This window comes from Anopheles darlingi, chromosome 2 (genome assembly GCF_943734745.1).
Source record: "Anopheles darlingi chromosome 2, idAnoDarlMG_H_01, whole genome shotgun sequence".
Lineage (NCBI taxonomy): Eukaryota > Metazoa > Arthropoda > Insecta > Diptera > Culicidae > Anopheles > Anopheles darlingi.
The window spans coordinates 16,539,592-16,542,091 of record NC_064874.1 but is presented as its reverse complement, the minus strand read 5'-3'; the positions used below and the strand labels follow the sequence as shown (position 1 = coordinate 16,542,091).

General features: G+C 40.2%; 2 protein-coding genes across 3 annotated transcripts in view; one reads left to right on the top strand and one right to left on the bottom strand.

The window, feature by feature from the left end:
- The window catches only part of LOC125951071 (TBC1 domain family member whacked), an 8,223-nt gene extending 6,555 nt beyond the window's left edge, over positions 1 to 1,668 (top strand). For both annotated transcript variants that reach the window (XM_049679594.1, XM_049679595.1), the window contains exon 4: positions 1 to 1,668. This exon is cut by the window's left edge and continues 550 nt beyond it. The gene's annotated coding sequence lies outside the window, so the exon portion shown is untranslated.
- Positions 1,669 to 1,732: 64 nt separating this feature from the next.
- Positions 1,733 to 2,500, bottom strand: part of LOC125951070 (phagocyte signaling-impaired protein) — a 4,801-nt gene continuing 4,033 nt past the window's right edge. The window contains exon 8 of the mRNA XM_049679593.1: positions 1,733 to 2,500. This exon is cut by the window's right edge and continues 242 nt beyond it. The gene's annotated coding sequence lies outside the window, so the exon portion shown is untranslated.

Below are 2,500 nucleotides of genomic sequence, written 5' to 3'. Positions count from 1 at the left end.
CGTGATCGCGTGACGTATGCCAACCACTTAGGAGTGGCTAGTCCGAGGTGTAAGAAGGCGTCGTGAAATTGGAAGAATATTATTCTAAATTTACTGTGGTCTCAATCGAGCAAAAGGATCAAGCGGGGGAACGTCTGAAGAGAATTCTTGTAGAAATGAAGACAAACACGAAGAAATGCAACTCACATTAGCGATCGTTATACACATAGAGTGGTGGTTGGTAGGAGAGAAGATATCTAATTACTGTTGAGATCATGAAGAAGACTATAGTTTAGATATCGTTCCTAGGAAGAGTGGCGCAAAAGAGGAACATTTTGTCTGTTATAAATGATAGTACAATTTTACAGGACGCATAAAAATACATTTAACATGAGAGCCTACTAAAAGGGCTCGCGTTCAAGAAACCCCGAACAAACCACGAGCAGCCGGCGACATGAGCTAATGAAATTTGAAACGATGGCAGCTTCTATCTCGTTGAGAAGTTTCCATTCCCTTCCAAACGTTAATAAGTTTAGTCGTTGTGAAAATTTTTTGCCGTATTATCACGTACAGAAACAATTTATGGATGTGGATTTACCGATGTTTCATTCCATAACACTTTTAGGAAAATCCCTTTTTTCTATCAAAAAATTAGTATAATATCGTGTATAATGTGTGAAAGTAAGCATGTATAGGAGGTGACGATCCCTCATGGTAGCAGCGCGTAGCCATCGTGGGTAAACCAGGCATGGCAACCAAAAAAGCTAGGGTAATATCGGTCTCGTGTTGCTTTGATTTGACAAAATTTCTATCTAAAAACTGTAGAAACATACAGCAATAGCGCGTAATAATGGATAACGTATGATGCAGCATATCAATAGAATTGTTTCCTTAAATCAATTTTGATTTCTTGTTTGCGAACAATCATGGTTCGCGAGCGGATTAGGATCGTGATCGGTTTTTGTGAGACAGCGAAACGACAAATTCAATGGTGCCTTTCCTTTCCCCTTTCCATTATCCTCACTTTTCCGGAACAGAACTATGTTCTATCTCTGTACGGAAAAACTTAGCCGCTATTATTTAAGTTAACCTTCCCCATCCGCCCCTTTGCTAGTATCAATACGCGGTTAGCGAAGTTATTATCAGCAATATAAGTCTGTGTGTGTGTGTGTGCGTATACAATTTTGTGCGGCATGATTGTGACAATTTATCGATATCGAATTCAATTTTGAAACTTCCAACCGTACACCGTTTATCCTATTTATAAGACACACAAGACCACACAAGTTCTTTAAGTGCAATCGACAGAAGGACGTAGGCGAAGTGGATGTGTTTCCTAGGAGTTCTAGGAGTCTAGTGCGCAAACGACCGTGAATATAATTCGGCTGTTGTCAAACTCTTCACATTATTATTTATTCTATCACATGATACAATACACCGCCCAGCGGATCGCAGCTCATTATTAGCTCGACCTCGAGCATCCCACACCACTCGCATAGCATCCCGGAATATAGGTATCAGGTCGGAGAGCACGCACAAAAACGGGAAGTTGGGTATGATGTGATGTGTTGTTAGTGTGTGTACAAGCGCGCAACCTGTTTCTTTTTCCACCAATTTACCGTTTTGTCTAACAAATTTGTTTCAAAAGAAATCAATAAACTGCGAGTTATAACAAAAATTACTGCAAAACTAACTGTAATTTGTCATTAAGAAGGAAATCATCATTTTTATCCTTTTTCAGGTGAGTCTGGGAATGATCTTAAGTTATTTATCTCTTTGCATCAGCATATCATCGCTCTCTTTGTATGGATCAGTATGGATCATATTGAGTAACGATAGCAGATGTAGGGTGCTGTAAAACTCAGTGCCAGGCAGTTACAATTTACCTATCATTTAAGAACTGTGTTAGTGCAAAGTTTAACAATCGTTTCTTTCAATCGATCATCCTCAAGTTTGATATCATTATTGCTTTGACAATTTGTTAAGAAAATTGTGCATAATACTGAAGAATGGTAGCCGTTACAACAGCGTTTTTCACAGTTACAGTTATGAACCGCCAACGATCATGAACTATTTTGTGATTCATTTTGGCCGAGTGACCGTTCCATGTTTTATTCTCTTTGCGATTCATAATCAAAGTAGCCAGAATTTACAATTCGTAGTATAGGTCGACACGACAGCACTGCTGCCGCTGTTGCTGCATTACACATTAATGTGGTGTGGCCAGTATATATCGCTGCCTGCGAGATTAAACCGCTTCGACCGGGGGTTTCTTTCGCGCCATAAAAACAGAAACAGTGGTTGGTTAAAGTAGCGAAAAATGAAAGATTTAAAAAGAGTATAACAGAACATTCTTAACATCGACTCGTAACGAGAAAAGGGGGGGGAGCTGCGAAGAAGAGAATGCTGACGAGGAACTGGTCATTTTGTTGCGCGCGTCTGTAGAAGGCGATGGGGGAGGGCAGGCCCTTTTTGCTAAAGGCCATATCGGTGAGAGTTGTTCTGCAGGTGAGATGATCGG